We start from the raw sequence: 25,150 nt of genomic DNA, 5'->3' as shown, positions 1-25,150 counted from the left end.
CAAGGAGCAGGGGTGACCAGATTGGTTCCTCAGGGTCCCAGATCCAACTCTGGGGACAGTCCTGGCAGCCCCTTTCTTGGCCACCCCTCTTTTGCCCCCTGCAACCTCTCTGAGTTGGGCCTTCCTTTTTCCAACCTGTGAGGCTCAACCTCAAGGACACCTTCAACATGAATCACTTCCTAGCCCACTGTCTCTTCACCCTCCACCATTATATATAAGAATATTTCTTATTCTTCTTGTATTTTTATACCTTTTTGCTTTTTGCTTCCAAGATGTACCTGAATCAAAGGAAACTATCAGCTTCCTGAAGAAAGGGATGCCAATTCCTACTTTACTGTGTTTCCAAAAAGCACAGGCGTACAGTAGGTGCCCAAAGGCTTGTGACACAGTGAGTTAATGAATTGAACTGTCTTTAGTCATGACATATCCCTCGTTGTTTTTCCAAATACTTCAAAGTGCTGTCAAGTTCATGTCATTTGCCAACATTATGACTAGATTTCCTATTTCATCATTCAATCAGTGTAAAGGTTAATGTGAGATCCCTACTTGGGAGCCACCTCTGAGATGTATGTCTTCACCCCGGGCTTCAGGAATCATTGATGGAATATTCCTGGGTCTTCCACGGAAAGATGTCCGAAGCACCTCCCTCATGCAGTAGTCCCCCACTACTAGCCCTGTACTTGGCCCTGCTGTGGGCCAGCATTTGTCAAAATCAGCTGCTAATAACGTCCAGGTGATAGCATCTTAGGGTCACCCTTTTAATATGCTGCACCTGCCTACCCGTGGAAAGTGGGTTTACACCAGTGGTTCTCAACCTTGGCTGCACGTTGGAATCACCTGGGAATCTTTTTAAAATCCTGGTTTCTGGGCCTCACCCTCCGGAAATTCTGTTTCTTTGTTACTCATGTTGTGGCCCCACCCCATAACAAAGAAACAGAATTTCCGGAGGATGAGTCCCAGAAATCAGGATTTTAAAAAGATTCCCCCCACCCCCCCAAAAAAGATTCCCAGGTGATTCTAATGTGCAGCCAAGGTTGAGAACCACTGGTTTACACTGACCTGACATGATTTGCTCTGCACAAAGACTCCAGGAGTATACTGCTCTCTCCAGGCTGGCTGCAAATGGTATTCTCCCAGCCTGTACAGATCTTGATTCTCAAGGGGCATCCTCTCCTTTGCTTCATTTGGTATTCCACTGGCCACGACTTGTATGTTTAAAGAATTCACACAACTGATTGAAACTGAACTCACATTAGTTCAGCTAATTAGCTGGTGTCTTAAGCACCAAATCCACAGGGCCCGTGAATGAAGCACATTGGGCTTGAAAATTTCTTTTCTGTGCGTTTTAGGACCTTGGTCCCTGATAGTTCTGCCTGCCCTCTCCTGGTGCCAGTCCTCAATGGCCAACCCCCACCTGTCACCAGAGTCAGACCCACAAAGAAGAGCTGGGCAGTGACCCTGTGGCACCTCACTATGAAGGCTCAGCCCTCTCTGCTGGGCTCAGAAAGGTTGGTCTATGCCAGGTCCTCTGGGATTTGCTTCATCCCTGGCTTTGCCATACTCAGATGGTCCCAGCCTACAGAATGCTGGACATGGTTTGATGACTTGGCATTTGTCACCCCCTTCTCTGGCCTCCCAGCTTCCCAGCATCGCCTCATCCCCTACCACTGGTCGGCAAACTCATTAGTCAACAGAGCCAAATATCAACAGTACAACGATTGAAATTTCTTTTGAGAGCCAAATTTTTTAAACTTAAACTATACAGGTAAGTACATTGTTATTAACTTAATTAGGGTACTCCTAAGGCTTAGGAAGAGCCACACTCAAGGGGCCAAAGAGCCGCATGTGGCTAGCAAGCCGCAGTTTGCAGACCGCAGCCCTAGACAAGGATTCTGACAGGCCCATTTCCCAGGGGCTCACCTCAGTTAAGGAGCCAGGTAAGGAAACACTAGCATCAGTTGTTGCATGATGGACCCCACTTTGGCTGACACTACTGAAAGCTGCCTATCTTTCATCTCTTGTAATTGCCTTGACAACACCATGGAGAGGCACCGGTGCATCCTCTTCACTCACAGGGAAACTGAGGCACAGAGAGTAATTGAATAATTACTCGAATAATTTCCCAAAGGGTAAGGGGTAAGCCAGAATTCAAATTTGGGCAGACTGACTGCAGAGTCCCCAGGTACATTCCAGAGTCCCCATTTACACTCCAATACCACGCTCCTTCCAGCCCCAGCCAATCCCTCCTGGGGTCACTTACGAGGCTCCGGGCACAAGGGGTTCCACTGTGTCTGAAGCGCACAAGACAGTCCCACTGGCATTGGTAGCTGCTGGCAGAAACACATCATAGCCTGGGCTCTTTCACAAGTTGGGGGCCAAGGTCCAAAAGAGCAAGTTCAAGTGCACAAGGTTTCATGAAGCCTGGGTTCAGAACCGGTACATTTCCATCCCCACTCCACTATGTTAGTCAAAGACTTTTGGAGGCCTGGGAGAGAAGGACCACATCCAGTCCAAACACAAGGGGCGGGGGTGAACTGGACTCCTCTTCTTGCTGGGACGTGTGGGAACGTCACAGTGCAAAGGCAGGTGTGTGGGGAAATGAACTGCTGAAGCCCCTGTTTACAAACCATCTACCACACTTCACATGGGCAAACTATTACAGGAGGAAGGAGGCAGGGCAGGGAGATTAAGCATGCATATGCACACATATACACATATTGTGTGGGTATTTATATGTGCATGTAATATGTATTAGTGTATTTATTTAGCCCCGCTGCATGCCAAGAAGTAAACAGCATAAAGGTGCAGGAGCTCAGGATGGCCTAGGGCTCTATCCACATGTCCTTGCAACACTCACCTCAATAAACCCAGAGGCACAGCGGTTGCCAGCTCTAGCATTTGTTTCTTTACCTCTAAGTGTTTAAATAAAAGGGACTTTACAATGTGTTCTTTTCACATACCTTACATAAGACAAACTTTAAGTATATTATGTTTTTGACCCCAACTTCAGGTTATGTAAGTTTACATAAGATGAGTAAAACCATGTATTGGAGTGATCAGCAAGCTTGCACTGTTGGCATTTCAGCTAAAACAGCTGTTACCCTTCTTTGGCTCAAACCAGGGTCAATGGATGGAGTCCTCTTCTTCCATGCCTCCCCCTACCCTCGCCCACCATCTCAGCCCTTTGCTACCTGACTGCTCAAAGTGTGGCCTGGTGGGACCAGCAGCGTTGTCGTCACCTGGCCCTGGTTAGAAATGCAGGATCGCAAGCGCCCACCCACACCTGCTGAGCTGGACGCTGCATCGGCAAACCCCAGGTGTTTTGTGTGCGCATCAGTTTAACGAGTGCAGCTTTAACAGATGCTTCAGTAAGCACCACTGACTCAGATGCTTCTTTAATATTATTGACCCAAGTCAATTTATATTCTTTACGTTATTTGTGTGTGAGCCAACTTTTCAATATCTCCAGATGAATCTACTCTGCAAACAAGTTTGAGAGCCTCCTGAACCTGGGCTCCTCAAAGGGACGCAACAACATCGGCAAGGTGCCTGGTGGAAATTCAGGATCCCCCCTCCCTGGACCAGAACCTGCATTTTACCAGCTCCCAGGGGATGCATGTGCTCACTCCAGCCAAACACCTTTGCTCAGCCTCAGTCCAGGGCCCTGGCCCAAGCCATGCCACCTCTCTGTACCCACATACTTGCCACCCCACCCACACACACCATACACACTTTCAGAGTTACCAGCAAACCACTTCTGGATTCACAAATACACACAGTGTGGCCTTCCCATCCCCCATTTATCTCATAATGTGCCTTAGTGCTCATCTCACTGCGAGGTGGATGGCAAGCACTGGCCTAGTCGAGATCCCACCTCAGGATCCTACCTTTGCCCATCTTCACCTGGAGGCTAAAAGTTAACTCCCCATCCTCACCTGAGCCTTTCTTATAATCAAGGGTGTCTACAGACACAGCTCTAGCCAAAGAGAGCTGTGGGCAAATGCCTTCTGGCGGGGGGGGGGGGGGGGTCTGTTCATCTCTCCCACTTTTGCCTGGATCTCAGATGTGATGTCTGAGGCTGTAGCAGCATCTGGGAATCAGGAAGATGGTAGGGAAGCAGCCTCGACTCCACAGAGCTGAGTCAGCACCTCCCAGCTCACGGCTTATATCACCTTGGGAAAAAAAATTCCATGGTTCAGCCTCTAGGCGCTGGCTTTACATCATTTGTTGCTGTTTCGTTTCATGTACTCACACAGTTGCTTAAAGCAGTCTTTCTAATTTGCACATGAATAAGGAAGATAAAAAACAACAACAACAACAACCTAAAAAGCTAGATCCAAATCAATGTTGCCACTGATCTCTGTGTAAGTCTGGAGAAGTTATTAGACATGCAAGGACACAAAACTTCCAATTTTGCCTCACATTTCTCTTCTATTTCTTCAGTGAAAACACTGGAGGATGATGGACTTGAACAAAATTCCTCAGATCTAAAATTCACTTGTAGTAACTAATGCACCCATGTAATATGCAAAAATTGGCGCTATTAATCTGTCCCACTTTCTGACTGTGGACCTAACATAGCATCACACTCCAGAATGCACTTTCTGTTTTTTTGTTAATCCTCACCTGAAGATATTTTTTTTCCATTGATTTTTAGAGAGAGTGGAGGACAGGGAGGGAGGGGGAGAGAGAGATGTGAGAGACACATGGATTGGTTGCCTCCCACACGCACCCTGACCAGGGCTAGGGATGATGACTAGGAATCAAACCCTCGGCCCTTTGGTGTGTGGGTCAACGCTCTAACCGTTGAAAGACATTGGCCAGGGCTAGAATGCACTAATCACTAATGCACTTTTGAGAAACCATCTGACACACTAAAAATTTATATTGACATTAGAAAATAAGAAACAATGGGACAATCCATATATCAAAAATATGGATGTAGATAATTTTCTGTTGAGAAAAGATTTTACCTTTCATGTATTTGGTACCTGTAAAGCATGCAATTGAGTCTTTTTTTTTTTTTTTTTTTTTTAGTATTTGTTTTATATCATATTTTCTATCCCACAGCTATGCCACATGTGGCCTTGGCATTACCCTTTGAGGTGGGGTCTCTGCCCCCTCTCATGCACCTCAGTGGGCTTGTGACTCGCATGTAATTGATGGAATGCGGCAGTAGTGTTGACATGTGAGTCTGAGGCTATGTCAGGAAAATCCATGCAGCCTGCACCTTTTGCTGGAAGACCAGCACTGAGGCCTTGAGCAGCCATTTAGGGAATCCAGGACCTGGAGGCCACCATGCTGTGGAAGTCCAATATATACCAGGTGGAGAGATTACATGGATAGTTCCTGGGGTTTCAAAGAGCTGCCCTGCTGGCCCCCAGCTGCCCAAGTTCCCTGATCTTCTAGCTCTGGCTACCCTGACTGTACCCTAATGATAAAGTGAAGCTGGAAGCACCCAGCTGGCTCCTCCCAGACTCCCCAACCCTCAAAAACCGTGAGCATTCCATGCTGGCAAGTTTTGGGATCTGTATACAGCAATAGGGAACTACAGCTGTCTAAGAAATGATCTATCTAGTTTCTCAGATGTGAGTTACCACCATTGGAACAGGTCAGATTCTGAGGCCACACCAAAATGTCACAGACCTCTGACTTCTGATCCTTACCCTGACCCTGTCTGGAAGACTTAGTGTGCTTTTTGTTGTTGTTTTTGTTTTAAATGTTTTTATTGATTTTTTTTTAAGGGGGGGGAGGGGAGAGAAGAAAACATTGAGAGAAACATAAGATGGATTGGGTGCCTCCTGTGTGCCCCCGCAACCCAGGCATGTGCTCTGACTAGGAATTGAACTGGTGACTTTCTGGTGTATGGGTTGGTGCTCAGCCACTGAGTCCCACCAGCTCAGTGACCTTAGTGTTTTTTATTTCTTCAGATAAATGCCCAGAAGTGGAGTTGCTGGATCTTATGGCAGTCCTATTTTTGATTTTTTGAGGAAACTCCCTACTATTTTCCAATGTGGCTGCACCAATTTACATTCCCACCAATAGTACACTTCCTCACCAACACTTGTTATTTCTTGTCTTTTTATACTAGCCATTCTAACCGGTGTGAGGTGATAGCTCATGGTGGTTTTGATTTTCATTTCCCTGATGATTTGTGAGGACGATCACCTGCTGGCCACCTGTATGCCTTCTTTGGAAAAATTCTATTCATATCTTCTTACCATTTTTAGTTGCAATTGGGGGGGGGGGGGCGAGGAGGGTTGTTTTGTTTGTTTGTTTTTTAAACATATTTTTATTGATTTCAGAGAGGGAAAGGGATAGAGAGATGGGAACAACATGATGAGAGAATCATCAGTTGCTTCCTGCACACCCCACACTAGGGATCAAGCCCGCAACTCAGGCATGTGCCCTGACTGGGAATCCAACCATAACCTCCTGGTTCCTAGGCTGATGCTCAACCACTGAGCCATGCTGGCCAGGTGCAATTTGTGTTATTGAGTTGTATGCGTTCTTTACACATTTGGGAGATTAACCCCTTAGTGCATATATGATTTGCAAATATTTCCCCCCATTTGGTAGGTTGCCTTGTCATTTTGTTGATGGTTTCTTTTGCTGTGATAAAGCTTTTAAGTTTAATGTAGTACCCCTGGCTTATTTTTGCTTTTGGTGTCAAAAAACAAAATCACTGCCAAGAACAATGTCAAGAAGGTTACTGCTTATGTTTTCTTACAGGAATCTTATTTTATGTTATTTTTAAAATATGTTTTTATTGATCTCAGAGAGGAAGGGCGAAGGAGAGACAGACACATCAATGATTAGAGCCATTGCCTCCTCTTGCACAGCCCCTACTGGGGATCAAGCCCACAACCTGGGCATGTGTCCTTGACCAGAATCAAGCCCAGGACCCTTCAGTTCACAGTGGATAGACTGACAGTCTATCCACTGAGCCAAACCAACTAGGGCACTTACAGGAATCTTATGGTTCCATGCCTTATGTTCAAATCTTTGATTCATCTTGAGTTAATTTTTGCACATGGCATAACATTGGGGTAAAGTATCATCCATATATGTTTGCGTTTATTTCTGGGCTCTCTAGCCTGTTCCATTTATCTATGTGTCTGGTTTATATTACTACCATACTGTTGTGGTTATTGTAACTGTGTAATATAGTATGAAATCAGGAGGCGTGATATCTCCACCTTTATTCTTCTTGCTCAAGATTGCTCTGGCTATTTAGGGTCTTTGTGGCGCCATGCAAATTTTAGGATTTTTTTTTTCTATTTCTGTATATTTCTCTATATTTTTTCTATTAGCTTTTTTATAGGAATTGCATAGAATCTGTAGATTGCTTCAAGTAGTATGGACTTTTTAACAATATTAATTCTCTCAACCCATGAGCACAGTATATCCTTCGATTTTATGTGCCATCTTCAATTTCTTTCATTATTGTCTTATAATTTTCATAATGTCTTTAACTTCCTTGGTTAAATTTATTCCTAGGCAGTATTCTTTTTAAAAATATATATTTTATTGATTTTTTACAGAGAGGAAGTAAGAGGGATAGACAGCTAGAAACATCGATGAGAGAAACATCGATCAGCTGCCTCCCGCACACCCCCTAGTGGGGATGTGCCTGCAACCAAGATACATGCCCTTGACCGGAATTGAACCTGGAACCCTTCAGTCCCCAGGCCAACGCTCTATCCAGTGGGCCAAACTGGCTAGGGCTTGATGAACCTAAATTAAATTGTTTTCTTAATTTCTCTTTCTGATAGTTTGCTAAACTATTAGAAAACAACACATTTTTGAATATTAATTTTGGTACCCTGAAACATTACTGAATTTATTAGTTTTAACAGTTTTTTGGTGGAGTCTTTAGGTTTGTCTACATATGTCATTTGCAAGTAGTAACAATTTTACTTCTCCCTTTCTGATTGGATGCCTTTTATTTCTTTTTCTTGCCTAATTACTCTGGCTAAGACTTTCAATATTATGTTAAATAAAATTGGTGAGAGTGGGCATCCTTATCTTGTTCCTGATCCCTTTAAGCTTTTTGACCATGCAGTATGTTAGCTGTGGTGTTGTCATATATGGTCTTTATTATGTTAAAGTACAGTCGCTCTGTACCCACTTCATTGAAGGTTTTTATCATAAATGAATTTTCAATTTTGTCAAATGCTTTTCTCCATCTATTGAGAGGTACATATAATTTTTAGCCTTCATTTTGTTATTGTGGTTTAATTTACTGATGTTGAACAATCTTTACATCCCTGGAATAAATCCCACTTGATCATAGTGTATGATCCTTTTAATGTATTGTTGAATTTAGTTTGCTTTTATTTTGTTGAGTATTTTTGCATCTATGTTCATCAGGCATACTGGCCTGTAATTTTATTAATTTTTGTGTCCTTGACTGGTTTTGATATTAGGGCAATGCTGGTCTTGCAAAAATGAGTTTAGAAGTATTGTCTCTTCTTCTATTTTTTGGAAGAGTTTGGGAAGAATTGGTATTAGTGATTTTTATATATTTGATAGAATTCACAAGTGAAGTCATCTGGTCCTCAATTTTGTTTGTTTGGGAAGTTCCAGAACTTTTTCATTTTGTAAAACTCTGGATGCATTAAACAAATCCCCTTTCTTCCTTCTCCCAATTCCAGTTAACCATCATTCTATTTTTGTCTCTATGAATTTACCTATTTAGAAACTTCATATATGTAGAAGCATACAGTACTTGCCTTTTTGTGACTGGACTATTTCATTCAGCATTATGTCCTCAAGGTTCATTCATGTTGTAGCATGTGTCAGAATTTACTTCCTTTTTAAGGCTAAATAATATTCTTGTATGTATATACCACATGTTGTTTATCCATCAATGGACATACAGGCTGCCTTCACCTCTTGGTTATTGTGCATAATGCTGCTATTAACATGGGTGTGCAAATACCTCTTCAAGACTCTTTCAATTCTTTTGGATATATACCTAAAAAGGGGATTGCTGAGTCATCTAGTAATTCTGTGTGTGTTGTTGTTGTTTTGTGTGGGTTGTGTGTGTGTGTGTGTGTGTGTGTGTGAAATCTCCAAATTGTTTTCCATAACATTTACATCATTTTGCAATCCCATCAACAGTGCATAAGAGCTCCAATTCCTCAACAGATTCCCAACTTCTTGTTATTTCCTTTTTTTTCTTTGTTGATCGTAGATGTCCTAATTGGTTTGAGGTAAATTAATGTAGTTTTAATGCTTGACTTTTTTATCTGGTAGGGCAAAATCCTTCTTCATTCCTCTTCACTTAAAAAATAGCATCATAGATTGATTATTCTTATATAAACTTTTGAATTATTTTGTCAAGATCAAAAGGCAATATCATGTTGGGATTCTGATTGAAAAAGCACTTAACTTACAAAGTAACTTGGTGAAAATGATATCTTGTTACCCTGGAGTGTTCCTATCCAGAAGCATTGTATTTCTCTCCATTTATTCAAGTGTTCTCTTATTCCATGAGTAAAAATGTACAGTTTACTTTGTGCAGATCTCACGCATTTATTCGCAAAGTTATTTCTGGATAGTTCATACTTTGGTTGTTCAGCTAATGCCACACCAGGACATGGGGTGGGTCCAGGTACCTAGGACACCCAGATTGGGGACAATGAGCTTTGAGGAAAGGATGCCAGGAAGAGGGGATTACCAAGCTGAACTTTTAAGTAAATTAACAAGAGTTAGCAACCGAACACGGGGAGAGGCATAAAAGCAGTGACGTGTCCGCACATGGGTATTTGTACGTGTTTGTGGGCAGGACTTTCCCAGTATTCTGGGAATCTAAAAGGCAGGAATGAGGCTGGAGTATAGGCAGGGCTATCATGAACAGCCTGTTATCCTCCACAGGTAGCCTGTCCTATGTCATGGGAGGTGGGAAGCCAATAGAGAGATTCAGGAGAAGAGTCACTGAGGCGGATCTGCATTTTGGAAAGCTCACTCCAACAGTCCTAGAGAACAGAGGTGAGACGCACACGTAGGAAGGTAAGGAGACCTTGCAGCATGCTACTGGGGGAATCTGACAAGCGATGGGTGTCTACATGGGGCTAATGATAGAAAAGATGGAGGGGAGAGGTAAAATATATTTAGGGAGGAAATTAGGTAAAAGTCTAAGAGGTGAGCAGTTTTCAGGTGTGGATATCTGGGTTACTGTGTGTCCTCACCAGACAAAGGGGTATGGGCAGGAGGCGAGAGCGTCTGGGCTTCTCTGAGGTTGATGCCCCAGGAACACCCAACAAGATGCTGGGGGCATGTGGAAAGACAAGGCTGAGTCTTGGGGGGAGGGGGGGGGGTGCGGGGGGGCTTCGGTATTGGAAAAGAAATCTGGGAGGTAGCTGCATATAAGTCACAACCTAAAGTGAGGCCATAGGATAGTTCAGTCAGTCAGAGTATGAGGAGTGTGGAAAGAGTGGGCTTACAAGGTTCCCCCGACTCTGACAGGGAAGAAAGAATCCACCGAGGGTCAGGTTTGGGAAGAAGGCTTCAGAGAAGAGGGAACTACATGGTCAGGGCTGTGCTCTCAAGACATTCTCCAGGGCCAAGCCTTACTCTGGTAGAAACAACGTCGCTTTGATTTATGTTCCCAAGAAACTGAGTGCATCTTTATTTTCTAAGAAATGCACCAACTTAGTCTTAAGGAGAGATGTCAGCAATGGGCAGACTCCAACTCGCCAAAATAAATTTTTGAAATATATAAAGCTCTGAATTCAAATTCCAGGAAGAGCAGCATTTCTGGGCAGAGTCCAAGGACAAAGGACATTTCTATCATCTGGAAAAGCTTTCTGCTAACAACAAGATGGGAACACACTGCCAGGAGGCCTTCCTGGTTGCCCCACTGTCATATGTAGTTTACTTTGTTCTCTATAGATGTCTGGAAATAAATGTTAGAGGAAATGCATTTTCCCCTCTGACTGCTCTCAGGAGATTCCTGTAATCCTGGACTTCTCTAGATGCATAATTTTCTGGCTTGGCCTACAACCTCGCTTTCCCCTCACCCATACTTAGGGGCCACAGTTTGCTGACTTGCTGTGGATGCTGTCCTCCAAGGAAAGCACCCAAGAACACAGATGAAGAAATTACCTAATTACATTCTGTCCTACTTGGACTTTATTGCAAAATAGAATTGTCTGCAACTGTCCGTCTAACTATTACTGCACAGCATATGTCCTTGTCCTGAGCTTTATGCCACGTGTTAGCAATGCCAAGAAAACGGAGTGCCGTGGGTGAGCAAACATGAACTTTAGAGACAAAAACAAATGAACCCTAAAGACTTGGGTCTATGTACCAAGGTCCTTCCTCTGGTAAAAGATCACAGAACAAGTCAGGAAACCCTGCTGGATCTTGTCCCAGCAAGTGCAACATGGGGACATTCTCAAGAGATTGCTGAGGGAATCAAAGGGAATAATACACACATTTGGATCTTTACCCTTCCCTTTCCTTGTTCTTCTTTTTCCCTTCTGGTCTGGGAGAGAGACACTGATAGTGCAATAAATCACCAACAGTAGAAGCTTCTGTTGGTTTTACGTGAATAGCCCTCGTGACAAGCTACAGACAAGCCACGAAAGCTTTACTTGGCCCTTCAAACATGGATCACTCTACTTCTCCAAATTCATTAACTCACCTCCATTTTCCCCAGATACCAGAAGGGTGGGCCACCATTCGAATGCAGCCAGGCTGGCTTTGTTGTGCGGCTTAAAGAGGTACAACAGCTCCACCCAAGAGAGGATGCTGAGTGGGGATCCACCACACATGGAGTGGCATCCATGTCCAGCATCACGGGCCAAATCCTGAGGTGAGGAAGGCCAGAAGCGTGCATCCATGTGGCAGGTGTTGAGAGGACAGACCCCTGGCTTTTGGAATACCTGCAGCTCTGCAGGAGGGAGGCCATTCCTTGTCCAGTCCTCCACCAGCACTAACATCTGCATGAGTCTCTGCATTACTCACTCCTCCCCTCACCACACCCCAGTTTCCACTGAAGCTAATGGCTCCACAGCCCATGGCTCCCTTCCACCACTTCCCTGGGGCCTAAGACACATGGAGCTCAGAGAGGAAAGAGAGGAGGGTCATCACAGAGACTCACATCGCAGGCTCTCGCTGCTGGTCTGGGCTCCACCTCCACCACTCCCTGAGTCTGGAGACTCATCACCATGCCCAGGTGCCCGCTCTCAGCTTGCTTTACTTGATGATCTAATGCTGATCATGGAGAACGACAAAGTGGTTGCTCCACGTGTAAAGGTGGAACCCTTACATCCATAGCTTAAAAAAAAAATCAGGAGAATGAAAGGCAGAAAATTTAGAAATAACAAAACAGATGATTTCCCTTTATTTAAAAGTGGCTTTGAAAAGAAATCCATCTTTGTGAGGGGGTTGAGAGTACTGTGCTGTGTCAGAGTACTGATATGAATGCGCTGTGTCTCTGGGTTTAGTGTATAAAAGAATAACTGTTAAATAGTATGCACATTAATTAATCAGCTCACAGGTCTTTGTTGAACTGCTTGTACCACAGTGCACTATGGGAAAGAAAGGAAGTGGGAGAAAAAAAATGAAGATGGGCTCTTTACAGGCAAGAGACATGTGTAAGCACGTCTAGTGTAGGCTGGGAGTGTGCTGTGATTGCCCAGTGCAGGGTCAGAACCATGATCGTGTGCACGCGGGGTGAAGAGGCTCCATACGCTATCCGGTGTAGATGAATGGCTCTTAAATAGAAAATATGAATGGTTGAGCTACTAGCACTGGCCAGACCCTGTGCTTAGATGCATCTCAGACCCAGTGCCCACTGTTAACCTGTGGATGGTAAGGATAAGTCCCTTCTAAAGGAAACACCTGAGAGAAGAGGCCGAGTCAGACTTCAGATATTAAGGTTGGCTACAGAAATACTTACTCTACTTAAAGGCAATCACTGCAAATGAGAGAATTGGTAACAATCTTTGGTCCAAAGAGCTGAGCAGAACCCACCCCTTGGCAGAGCCACTGCATTTCCCGACCCTGTCCCAGGACTTAATCCCATTAGAACCCTCAGAAGCAAACCGTATCCCCAACACCTGCACCAACTGCGAGCCTGTGGCACTAAGGTGTGAGGGCCAAAATCATAAAAAGAAGCTGCAAACTGCATCTTGTACACATGGCAGAAAGGTAAGTTAATGTAACGTTTTTGTGTCTTTGCTTCCCTAAGCGGGGTTGTGAAGCCCCAATATATTTGAGGTAAGGTATTTTTCTCTTTCCGAAGTATCTTCCGTTTAAAGTTGACGCGGTGATATAAAACGTTTATGGTTCTAGTTGCCTGAAATGTCTGTTTGCTTTTTGGATACTGATATTTCCCGATGGAGAGAAAGATTAAGGAAGTAACAGGTGGAAGCACTTTTGAAAGCATTCACCCAATGAGGCCAAATGTTTGAGAAGCAATCATTTTTTATGAATGTAAACTAATTGGGCCCCTGATGAAAGACCCAACTTGCAATCAGGAAATACTTGCTATCTCCTTACAGCATTATCAGGACCTGAGTTTAAAAATGCCTGTGATCGATACAAGAATCGATTGGCAAACTAAAAACTCACAATGTTTCACAATGAACATTGATTTGAACCCCAAGAGCACAATCCCCCATCTCTCTCGAATAACATGAACTGAACTCCTAGATAAATTATTTTTATGCAAGTAAAAGTGTCCCCTGGGTCGATCTGAAGTATGCTTTTAGTTGCAGCTTTTATTTTTATTATTTCCCACATTTGTATGTTGTTTCTTGGTTGTGTTATTTAACTTTTACATTGGCTCTCAATACTTCTTTGTTGTTGTTTTTGTTCTTTTATGTAACTGAACAGGTTATCATGGAATGGTTTAAGATGATTAGAACTTTTGATCTAAACAAAGTTTGTAACTTAAATCCTCATTATAAATAATGGTTATAATGGTATTATAAATAATGGTTCTTTGTAGCTTGTTGGTTGTCTGCTTTATAATATTGTATCCTAGAGCACATGCATCGTGTAATTTTATAATGTGATATGAGTAAGTTTTGTTGTGTTAAATTTAGTTGTGTCAAAGCTACTGCTCATAAGCCTTCCCTATACATTCCCTTTGAGCCCTGGAAGACATGAATGTCTACAGTCTACACCATTCCTACGTGAGAATGCATACCTACAGGGACGTACACTTGCTGTCCTTACCCTGGCTCTTGCCCACAATGAGTTGTAGGACACAGGTACAATGAAGGGCCTGAGCTCTTTTTCTGTTCTCAGAGAGCCATGGGGATACAAAGGAAACACTCCGTTAAGACACACTAAAATGTTCGCAACCATCCTCCCATATAAAAAACTGTGACAACCAAATATATTTCATTTTCAAAATCCTGGAAAGAGCATGGATGAAAAGAAACAATCTCAGAAAAGTCAAGGGGTCTAAGATCATTCAGCAAGCAAGCAGCAGAGCTGAAAGTTTGAAACCTAAGTCTTCTCACAGGCACAGTGAGGAAACACTGTGGGGAGGGGCAGTCATGGACTTGAGAAAATGGCAAATGTGTCTCCCTCACACCTCCTCCCCCCACTCCCAGCTGAAATCTAGTATACTGCCAGAGGGGACAGAGAGCACTGAATTGTTTGTTGTCTGATGCTTATGAACTCTCAGGAATAACGTGAAATGTCTAAGTATCTTGCACAGAGAATGTTAAACATTTGTTAAAACCACCTACTACTGCATTCCAATTCTGGTGACATGGGCAGGAACTGGGTCAGCCTATCATTAATGTTTTGAATATTTAATGTTTGAATGTCTTTATTGCTTTGCTTTTTGGATATATTGACCCAATGACTGCAGTGTAATGATGCTGGGTCAAAAGCTATGCTCCAACATCACCTCATATCATCGTGTTTCCATGAAAGAGCCCTGAGACTTTCCGTTGAAAGAACAACAGACTGGTTTGCTACCTAGTCCCTCTGTTTTTGCGGCTGCTGACAAATGAACACCCCATCCTTCAATCCTTGCCACCTTCGCCCACTCATTCAAGAATTTTGCTGGTAAATTGAAGTCTGTTTAAACTATAGGTTGTAATCAGTCCGTGTTGGACACGAGAACGTCCAATGTGCATGGGGACCCTGCAAAGGACAGAGTGAGGGGCTCAGGGTCATGCTGGTGTCATGGAAAGATGTGGTTTTATTTAGGAAGAGAAAGACTTATAAAAGTGCTCACCTACAGGATGGTTATTCATATTACAAAAGGTTAGCTAAGGGTGCCTTTAAATAGTGCACCTTATAAAGGTATTTCGTAGTCTGGCTGAACCCTCCAAGAATGTCACTGGCAATTTTTAGAAACAGCTTTTATATAAATGAAGGTGCAGAGGTGTGCAGGGTGGAAGGGGGCATGTAGGTGTGTGAGTGGAGGGGTCACCCTCCCACTGTCCCGGAAGGCCTTCTCCATGCTATTTTCAACAACAGAAACCACATTTGAAACCAAATTTGAGTGAGTAGAGGGTCTCTCTCCAGAGGTGACGTGACCAGTGTGACGACCAAATGTTTTCTAATTGAGAGGTGAAATGTTTAGTACTCTTCAAAACCTCAGAGTAGCACTAACAAGTGTATTTGCTTTTTATTCTCATATACTAGTAATAACTCCCAGAAAAAAATGAGCCACATGAGAAAAATGCACCAAGTCCAGTGTAGCACTATTATGTCATGCTAAATGTGGAAGAAATTAATTGCTTATTATCGCTGAAATAATTTTTAAAGTTTCCACCAAAAAAGTTATTTTGTCTATCATGATTCGACTAGATTCCTGTGTATGCCCTGCACATCAAATATTATGTAAATCTATATTGTTTCAAATGTCTTTTTGGGGGGATCTGGATTTCCCCTTCTTTCAATTACCCCCCCCCCAACCCATCATGCCTTAAAGAATATTAGCAAGATTTCTTTTCCTACTCCAAAATGGAAATGAGGGAGTGCCTTTATTTTTATTTTCGCATCACCTAGGTTCCAATGGAATACTTTAAAGCAGTCATGCAGTCATTTCCGTTAGATGAAAATGTAACGTCATCAGCTGCAGCTAGCCGAGGACGCATTTGGAGGTGAAGTAAGCTTGCCATGGGGTTTTAAATCCAGCAAACATGGCCTCCAGAATTCTGAGGAGGGTCCGTAAACACGGGGTTGGGGAGGCGGGGAGAGCGGGAGGGCAAAAGGTGAATGGGTTTGGTGGTGGGATGTGGGGTACACTGGAGGTTCAGTGTACTATTCCCTCTTCTTCCTTTGGGTACCACTGAAATCTAATAAAAAAAAAAACTTGAACCGTAGATTTCCCAATTTCCCTCCTTTATTTAACAAGTTCCTGTTGATTATGACTATTTCATTTGCATGCAGTAGGTGGGGACCGGATGGGAGAGAGCACCCGATCAGCCAGAAATCAACATTCGCTCCTTGCAACGGAGCCTAAGAGTGTGACTGAGAGGGCGGGAGGAAGGGCTCCTCCTCGCACATCCCACAGGCCCCGCACCTGTGGTCTGATCTCCGGAAAGGCATTCCACACAATTGCAAGACGCACAGCATGCACATACAAGTCCTCCGAAAATTCAGCTCCAGCTACTTCCTGTCCTAGCCAGATCGGACAGCAGACTGCCCCCCTGCCCTCCTGGAGGTTCATTTTCACTTGCGCTGCTGTGAGAATTTCGGGAGTCAGACTCCGCTTGGAAGACCGCATTCCTGCGCCAACACGACTCGGCCCAGGCAATGGCACCCCAGCAAGGAAAAGTTGGCTCCGTCCCCCCAGTTTGCTACCAGGCTGCTTAACCCTACAGACAGGCTGCAGGTTGCGCAGCACGCCCCTGCTCTGGACTCCGACTCAAGACGCAAGCGAGTAGGAGAGGGGCTACCAGTAACGCAAACAGGGGTGCACGTCCTACGGCCCGACACTGATTCTAATTAGAAAACGCGGCCTGACCCCCAAATCGGCCAAGCCCTCGGCCAGTGTCTGCAGCAATAAACCTCGGAACGTGGCCCGAAGCGCAGGCAGCGAGTGCGGGCCAGTGGCCAGGCGGCGCCAGCACATCTGACGTCGCAGCAGGGCTTCGCGCACCTGCAATTTGGGTGCCAGGAGTCCGAGCTTCTGTGGGCAAGCGGACTCCGAAGGAAATGAAATGCGGCCAGAGGATCCCTTCCTCTGCCCATCAGAAAAGCCATCGCCCATTCTACTGGGATCTTGAAAAAACACCGAGCTCAAAGTCCCTTCCCTAAAGAAAGTGCCGAACTCTGCCGGCAATCCATTCCTCCCGCTGTGGCTTGGAGAGCGCGCACCAAGAGGCAAAAATCAGACTTGGGGAAATCGAGACGAACTTGAGCAAAAAAAACCCGAATCCACTCGCTTTCCTTTCCGCTCCTGGGCTGGTGGCTAGCGGGGCTGCGGGCCGCCACGGCTGCCAGGGAGCAGGCAGCCCACGGATGCCCGTCGGCTCTTCCCGGCAGCGAGGGACTCGGGGAGTCCCCGTCCTGGTCGCCTGTTGGGAGATCCCAACCACAGCGCTCGAACCTTCGCCTTCCTCTCCCCCTCCGCTCCGGTCCCGAATAGACCTCGGTCCCCAGCTCCGCCGCTTCCCACTCACCAGCCCCAGCCGGTCTTCTTTGGGTCGCTCCAGGGGGTCGCCTGAACCCACCGAGCCCTCGCCCGCGCGCGCCTTCACCGCCCGGGCAGCCCCGCTCCGCTGCGCTCCCAGGGCTGCTCACTAGCTCCCACCGACTTCGCACGGCAGCCCTCCACATCCTGGGCGCCCGGGGTGGCGAGGCGCCAAGCTGCAGCCGGAGCCGACAGCACCGGCCCCTTCCTCCGCATCTTGCTAGCCTGAGCCTGCTCTGCTCTCTCCGCCTGTCTGGCGACCCCGCGCCTCGCAGGTCCCGCCACCGCGACCACCCCGACTCACCGCGGGCGCTGCGCCGCCTGCTCTGCGCGCTCCGAGGCGGAGCCAGGACGCCCTCCCTCGCGGGGCCTGCCTCCCGAGCCCGCCACCCGCCCGCAGCCCCCGCCCCGCTCGCTCCAGCCCCTCCTGCGCTGCCCGGGCGGTGGGACTTACCTCCGGGGCAAGGTGACCCGGCTCAGGCGCCCAGGCGGCCCCCGGTATGTCTCCCCAAAGAGCGAGCGGGCGGGAGCCGGGCGGTGCTGCGCCCGCCTTTGATCCTCGGCTCCCTTGCTCTCTCCTCCTCCCCCACCCCACCCCGCTTCCCTCTGCGTCTCTCCTCCCTCTCCCCCCACCCCGCCGCTCCCAGCCCTGCGCTCGCCGCCCGCGCCCCCAGCTGCCCCGCGAGTACTAGAGCGGCGGCGGCCCGGCCGGCGGGGAGCTCCCGGGCAGCACCCTGGGGCGGAGCCCGGCCCTCTGGCCCCCCGCAGGAGGGAAGGGTGCGGGAAGACTCGCGCGGGGCGCGCCCGGTGGGCGGGTTGGGCAAGGGGCGCCTTGTGGCATGCCGCTAGAGTTGCTAAGCCCGGCGACACGCTAGCGGGCGACAGCAGCCAGGAACTCCAGTGGAGGATGGCAGCGAGGAGGAGGAGGATGGGGAGGCGGGAACTTCCCCGCGCGAAGGTGGCCGCCAACTTTGCCCCAGGCCCTTGGCTGGTGTCTGGGAATGTGAGGGCGACACAGGCTGGGGGAGGGGAGCGCCACTGGGGACTTGGAGGACAGGGAATTACCGCCTGGTTCGGAGAAGAGATGGCTCCCCTGGGTCCTAAAGGCTTCCCAGGCTCGGGTTGGGTTTTGAGGTCCGCAAAAGCCCACTCTATAGGTCTGGTATCTGTTCGAGTCCTAACCCGCCAACCCTCCAGGGGAAACCAGGCTGAGGCCCAGGCTCCCAGACAACCGCCCAACCGCAAATAGGTCTGTAGTGCTGGAGTTGCTGGCCCTCCACAATTGGAATCGAAAAGAAACTGTTAGGGGCAGAAATAGAATATTGGGGACCAGCTATAATTATATATTAATCAGTCTCTGTTAACTATGATTGTTTTGTTCTAATAAAGTAAGCACATTCTAACCTGGCTGGGAGTTCCATGGGGGACCTGGGCGCTCACCTGGCAATGCGGCCCATCCTCCACATAGAGCTACCTATTATCATGGAAAGATTAGCCACCTTGTTGCAGAACCCTGAGGCGCCAGCCCTTTGCATACCCGCAGGCCTTTGGGACCCCCCAGCCTGCATTGCCTGTAAATTGCCCATTTTGCATACCCATTCTTATCCCTTTTGCCTACTTCCCCATGTAATCTTCCTCCTTCTACCTATATCAGCAGCTGACTTATGGTGGGGGGCAAAGCAGATTTTTGTGGGTGACCTGCCACTCTCCCCTACTGCCGGCATTATTGGAATAAATGCTTATATATGATTCAACCCTGTCTCTGCTGAATTGGCTCAAATAGTGTCAGGCCGCCCAGACCCATTGGTTGTCCGGTTACAAACCTAGAGTGGCTGCAGGACTGGAATGGCAGAGCAGGCACAATCATGGCGGGGAGAGGGGAGGGGAGCCAGAGCCCAGGGAGGGCAAACTACCTGGAGTCTGCATTTCAAACTTTGGGGGAAAGTTGTGGAATTGGATTTCATGAACTATGACAGACAGATATACCATAAAGGGGGTTAAAGTGATTTAGGAAAATATCTGTGAACCCATTTCTACCCCAGGCTCAGACCTGTTACTCTTGCCCCGGTTGTCAAGGCTGGTTATGCCCCATGAAACCCTCCTAGGGACCCAATCCTCTCTCCTGCCTGGTCACCAACCATTGGCTTCAGAAGGTCTTGCTTCCTCTACCAGGCCTCCTCTGGCAGAGTTTCCACAGGGTAGGATTTGAAGATGGTGCCAGAATAGCAAGCTCCACCCTGTGGTCCCTTCACAGGAGGACTTAGCTTCCTGTCGAACCTCAGCAGCCCAAAGAGAATGCTAACTCCTGAGTGCGCCCATAAGGATGCCTTTGGGTGGAGGAGAGGGTTAGTGGAACCAGCACCACGTGTGGGTTGTCTTTATGGACTTGTATCACATGGCTCTCCATCTCTGCACATGGCAAAGCACAATGGAGGGTGCCTCCTAGATCCCAGAGCTGCAAGGCTGCGGTGCGGAATGCTCAGAAGAGGGCAGCGCACATTCCTCCATCTAGAGCAGTGGCTCTCAACCTTCCTAATGCCAGGACCCTTTAATACAGTTCCTCATGTTGTGGTGACCCCCAGTTTCATTGTTACAAATTGAACATAATTAGAGCCCTAACCGGTTTGGCTCAGTGGATAGAGCGTCGGCCTACAGACTCAAGGGTCCCAGGTTCAATTCCGGTCAAGGGCATGTACCTTGGTTGCGGGCACATCCCCAGTAGGAGGTGTGCAGGAGGCAGCTGATCGATGTTTCTCTCTCATCGATGTTTCTAACTCTCTATCCCTCTCCCTTCCTCTGTGAAAAATCAATAAAATATATTTAAAAACAAAAACAAATTGAACATAATTAAAGCACAGTGATTAATCACAAAAACAATATGTAATTATATATGTGTTTTCCGATGGTCTTAGGTGACCCCTGTGAAAGGGTCATTCGACCCCCAGAGGGTCGCGACCCACAGGTTGAGAACCGCTGATCTAGAAGCACTCAAATGCCTCCTTACCTTGGTAAAGTTGCTTAGTGTTCCTGGATCTTTCCCTGAACAGAACATTCTCTCATCTGGACCACCTGGCTGAGCAGATAGATATTGTTAGACTCATGTGAGGTTGAGAATCATTATTTATATCCGATGAAGAGGCTGAGGTTTTTAAAAAGGGTGAACTGAGCTTTCCATAGGTACCCAGCATACCGGAGGAGGCTGGCCCAGTTCCCTGCCTCTCTGTACTTTCTGCTGTTTAGGCTTTGGGATGACTTTGAGGGCCAGTTTGTTTTGCCAAGAGAACACCAGCCTGCATGGCAGCTGTGACCAGCCTTTTCCCCTAGGGTACTGTTTGAATTTTCAATTGAACTTTTCTAATACAGCAGGCAGGAACCTTCCAGGGTTCCATGTAAGATATGATCACTGGTCACCTCTGGCTGCCAGTGGGGTGCTCCCTCCAAAAGGGAGGGTTGCAGAAGTTAGAGGGGAAAAATGCCTTTGCAGTCGCCCCCTGTATTGAGTTCCGTGGACTATCCCCGTGTCCTAGCTACTTTAAAACTTTCAGGCTCATGCTTTGCAGCTCGGTACCCTGTTCTCTTACAGGTAATGTGTTGAGTGTTGAGCAAGGATACGTGTGTGTGCGCATGCATGTGCTTGGAGGTGGGAGGTGTCTTTTATTTCCTAAAATTTTCAAAGGCCTAGTTTTCATAACATGCTTCATTCAATTTAACATTTAAACATACACATTTTCTTCTATTGTGGAATGAATGTGCAGCTTCTCCCCCCCAGTTATTATAGGTAAGCTCCCTTAGGTCACTGCGTTTGTACTTAGACAGCTCTTTGCTTGGGCACACCCCAGGTCCTGAACAAATACTCAGTGATTGATAGTTGTTGCAAAAACCTTTGATTGTGGGGTCAAAAATATAGATTTCTGATGAAAGAGAGTAATTTTAAAGAAAAGAAAAAAAGTCAAGATGTGGTGGGTTTTATTATTACTATTGCTATTGTGATTATTTTCTTCCATGCCACTCGCATAGCTTCAAGATGCCCAGATGAATGTTGTTTTTCTTTCCTTCTCTCCTCCACAGACACACTCACCTTTTAGTGTTTCTGTAATCCTGATGGGCCTTACACTTTACTGCAAAAGAAACTTGCCGGCGTCAGGAATTTCAAATGAAGAGAAGATGTCACCTCCTTCCAGCATATGTGGCAGCTAAGGGGAGGGGTTTGAGGTTCCTGGTGGACACCTCAGTTGATCTGGAATGGTCACTGCACATAGGGTGGTTTTCTTAGGTGTGGATCCCTAGTTGTTGCTTGGAATGTTACCTTAACTATTATGCTGTGATGTAGCATTGATATTAGAAAGCATATGAGGGGCTATCGTGTATTGGGCAATGTGACACAGTAGAAATTGCCAGATCCCCTGGATATTGGGTTATCTTCTTAATAATGCTTGTGTCTTAGAAGAGATTCCAGAACTTTCAGAGCTAAGAGAGGTCAGTGGGACCAGTTCACATGTTGTGAAGAACTGACACGCGAGCACCCATCCAGCTGCCAGGTTTTGGACGACTTTCAGGAGAAGCTATTGTGTACAGAGAGGTAACTTGATGAGGGGAAACACAGATTTGAGATTTTCAAATAGAAAATATTCCTCAATATGTCTTGAACTTTAGACAATGGGAAAAGGTTACAAAATGCCCACGTGCTGCTATGTTTTGTGTCTAAGGGGTCATCGGTGCTCATTCGGAAACCATCTTTAGATCAAATATGTAACATGCGTGGCCTCAAACATTGATTGCAATACTAAAAAAGAAGAACGGTATACCCAATTTTAGAGCAATGTAATTAATTCAGTTTTTTCTTTTCTCCCCCCAAATCTGTTATTGTTTGAGTTAAATTGACGACATTCAGGAATTGAAAAGCTGTAATGTCTTATTAAAGTAGGATCTTGTAGACTTAGAAGGACAGAAAGATGACCATTCAGATGTTCGATGTAGACATGATTGGCAAGTCTCTAAGAAAAACATGAATTGCTGTCAGAAATAAAAAGAGAGAGAGACTGGAAACCTAGAACAACTTCTGAGGCAATGTTAAAGTGAGAGTTTAGAACAGGAAAAAAGATGCAACAGAATGTTAGAGTTGGAGGAGTCTTTCTCAATCACCTAGTATCACCCTCTGATTCTACAGGTGAGGAAACCGTTCCAGAGTGGCCAAGTGGAGGGTGGTCAAGCTCAGGTCTGGGTTACTGACTTCCAAATCAGCAGTCTTTCTTCTGCATTCATTACATCACTTTGGGAAAAAAATCAAGGAAGAAAGAAAGTTAATATATTTTAGGCAACCTCTTTAGGATCAGTGTATCAACTGCCTTCAACTTTGCAAGTGGCAACATTAACTGAGGGTGTCTGTCAACAGTCGCTGACTGTTTACCATCAGGTGAAGACCTCAGAACCAAGAGCCGGGGAAACCTCCAAGTGAGCGTGTTCCACCTCGCTCCACTCTCTACCCTCACGTAGAGAGCCTGGGCTTCCTCATATCTAAAATGAGCATAATTAGAATATTTGAGACCTGGCATTTTATGAGGCAAGAGAAGGTTCAACACACTCAGCATGTTTTCCTGGGCAGAAACTACTGGTTATTGTTCTTTTGTTGTTGTTAATCCTCACCTGAGGATATTTTCCATTGATTTTTAGAGAGCGTGGAACGGAGGGAGACAGACAGAGAGAAGCACAGATGTGAGAAAGACACATCGATTGGTTGTCTCCCACTTGCACTCCGACCACGGCCTGGGATTGAGCCTGCAACCGAGACACATGCCCTTGACTGGAATCGAACCCTGGACCCTTCAGTCGACGCTCTATCCACTGAGCAAAACCGGCTACTGCTGGTTATTGTTCTTAAAGACAGTTGGCAAGACTGCCAGGGCTTGCTGGGTACCCTTCCCAAGGAAGTTGAGGGGAATGGCAAACCCTAGATTCGTAGCACAGAACTGCTGCTGCTGCTCGAAGGCCTTTGAGCTATGTAAGAAGGGTGGCTGACATGATCTCTTTCATGCAAGTACTTCTCCTTTCAAGGTGGCAGAGGAAGTTTGTTCCCTCAGATCTCCCCGGATCCTTTTGGCCAGTGGTTGGCAAACTGTGGCTCGCGAGCCACATGCGGCTCTTTGGCCCCTTCAGTGTGGCTCTTCCACAAAATAGCACGTGCGGGCGCACTCGTACAGCGATTGAAACTTTGTGGCCCATGTGCAGAAGTCGGTATTTTGTGGAAGAGCCACACTCAAGGGGCCAAAGAGCCGCATGTGGCTCGCGAGCCGCAGTTTGCCGACCACTGCTTTCGGCCATCCCATCTGTTTGTTCCCTGGCTTCTGTGGACCTTACAGTTACTGACTCTCACCTGCTCATTCCTTTAGCGTCACTTTCATTCCGGGAGAGCCCTAGTTTCTCTTATAAGAGTGTAAAAACCTGGATTGCCTGGCCCCAGCCCTTTAAAGCCAGAGCCTAGAGCAGTGATGGCGAACCTATGACACGATTGTCAGAGGTGACACGCGAACTCATTTTTTTGGTTGATTTTTCTTTGTTAAATGGCATTTAATATATAAAATAAACATCAAAAATATAAATCTTTGTTTTACTGTGGCTGCAAATATCAAAAAATCTCTATGTGGGACACGGCACCAGAGTTAAGTTAGGGTTTTTCAAAATGCTGACACGCCGAGCTCAAAAGGTTCGCCTCACTGGCCGAGAGAGACACCATGTCTAGGAGCATGGGGCACTCCATGGTGTAATGGACGAGGGCGGGTAGGAGTCTGGTAGATGAGGTTGAATCCAGCTCATGTTTTTAACCTACTTGACATTCAATTAGCTCCTAACCTCCCAACCTCTTGAAATAATGGGCATAAAGGCATTTGCCATGGAGGGCTAGCCAGGGCACCTCTGTGTGGGGCACGCCAAAGAGGAGCTGTGGTTACTGCGGGCCTGGTCAGGCATGCTGGCAAGGAGCACTTCCAAGTGTCTTCTTCTCTTGGGACCCAACCAAAGCTGAAACGGCAGGTTTCGCTGCCTTTACTCTTGGTGTCTGTGTGCCCATCCTCTGTTGGCACTGTTTTCTCAGTGGAGCTCACAGTTTCACACACCTGCAAACAAGGTCTGTCGGCCTCAGTAAAGCACAGGTGCTGCACCATCCAGAAAGCAGGTGTCTTGGCCCGAGCTTCCTTTCCTGAAAGCAGAGCCTGCAAGTGCAGCCAGGCAGTGTATTTGGGAAATAATCCCTAGGACAGGAGTGAAGGGTCACCAAGATGGTCAGCAGGAGGAATCCCCATGGTGATCTCTACTGTGGGTGACAATCGGTTCTTGATCCCCTGGGCTGTCTGAGGAATGAAGAGAGTGTTTCTCAGAACCACCCAGGCAAGAGATAACAAAGAAGTGAGCGTGCAGAGCCTGCCTCCTCTGTGGGCCCAGGAGGCTTCAGCAACTGAATTTCTGGGCAGTGCCTGAACATGTGTCAGACACGCTCCCTCCGGCAAAGAGAGGCGTCTAAGTAGGACTTGGAGA

General features: G+C 46.5%; 1 protein-coding gene across 2 annotated transcripts in view; it reads right to left on the bottom strand.

Annotated features, from left to right (window-relative positions):
- The window catches only part of SYNDIG1 (synapse differentiation inducing 1), a 120,552-nt gene extending 102,324 nt beyond the window's left edge, over positions 1-18,228 (bottom strand). The window contains exon 1 of one of the 2 annotated variants that reach the window (XM_036321004.1): positions 18,078-18,228. The gene's annotated coding sequence lies outside the window, so the exon portion shown is untranslated. Of the gene's footprint in view, positions 1-17,612; positions 18,053-18,077 lie in introns of those variants that run through there. The other variant, XM_036321005.1, reaches the window with a different exon arrangement.
- Positions 18,229-25,150: the final 6,922 nt, after the last annotated feature.

The sequence above is a fragment of the Myotis myotis genome, unplaced genomic scaffold (assembly GCF_014108235.1).
Source record: "Myotis myotis isolate mMyoMyo1 unplaced genomic scaffold, mMyoMyo1.p scaffold_m19_p_9, whole genome shotgun sequence".
In the NCBI taxonomy this organism is placed as follows: Eukaryota; Metazoa; Chordata; class Mammalia; order Chiroptera; family Vespertilionidae; genus Myotis; species Myotis myotis.
Note: the sequence above shows the minus strand (reverse complement) of the source record. Positions and strands in the feature narration are given on the sequence as shown.